The sequence below is a fragment of the Oryzias melastigma genome, linkage group LG6 (assembly GCF_002922805.2).
Source record: "Oryzias melastigma strain HK-1 linkage group LG6, ASM292280v2, whole genome shotgun sequence".
Taxonomy (NCBI): Eukaryota; Metazoa; Chordata; class Actinopteri; order Beloniformes; family Adrianichthyidae; genus Oryzias; species Oryzias melastigma.
The window spans coordinates 21,089,123-21,090,098 of NC_050517.1; the positions used below are offsets into that span (position 1 = coordinate 21,089,123).

Sequence of the window (976 nt, forward strand, 5' to 3'; positions counted from 1 at the left end):
AAAAACTATTCATAATGGTGGTTTTATTCCACTTTCATTTCTACTTCATAGATTTCTAACATTGCCTAATACATTTTAATATATATATTTTAACATATGTGTAGTAAATCTGTTTAATTAAACTTTTGAGAAAAATACACAAAGTTCAAAATATTGCTTTGGTAACTTTTCCTTGTAAGGTTTTGAATAACTTAAAAAAGTACCCATTTGGATGAGTTTATTCTGTATTTGTGATATTTTTGGTGTCATTTTAAATGTGTTCAAACGTTTTTTTTCTTAAATGAAATCACAGACCAAAATAGCTAATATATGTGAGGACTGATGTGTGTTTAAATAAAATTACAGAATTTATGCATACAGGCATAACACTTTTTCAGTGGTTTACCTCTAAAAAACAATCTTAGTACATAAATCAAATATCTGTACAATAAATAATTGTTGAGCAAACTGTGTAAAGTATTTTTTAACAAAGTTTTTCAGTAACAGGTTACTCTTGTTTAGAAATACTTAAACCATCAGATATTTTATTTACAGAAGAAAGTCAGCAACATGGATAGTATAAAAAAGAAATGGGAAACTTACCATCTTTATAGCAAGATTTGTTTACCAAACCAGGGTTATCCGCCAGCAGTGAATTAACTTCTACAACTTCTCCCGTCAATGGGGAATAAAGCTCACTGGCTGCCTTGACACTTTCTAGAGCTCCGAACTCATCTGAAAAAGTGGAGTTCACAAAATAAGTCAACATTTTATATATCATCAGGTAGTTTAAAAGAATCCTAAATAAAAACATTTTTACTTTCAATATGCAAACCTTACATCTGAGAATTTACATATGGATTAGTCCTTTAAAACTCCACTTTTTGTTTATGAATCTGTTTGCCGCAACCAAACAATATTTATTTTTAATGATCAATATTATCAATAAATTGGATAGTAATATATAAATGCACGAGATTTGATTGAAACAAACTTG

General features: G+C 28.3%; 1 protein-coding gene across 1 annotated transcript in view; it reads right to left on the bottom strand.

The window, feature by feature from the left end:
- gcsha (glycine cleavage system protein H (aminomethyl carrier), a) overlaps positions 1-976 on the bottom strand; it is a 4,757-nt gene that overhangs the window by 1,059 nt on the left and 2,722 nt on the right. The window lies entirely within an intron of this gene.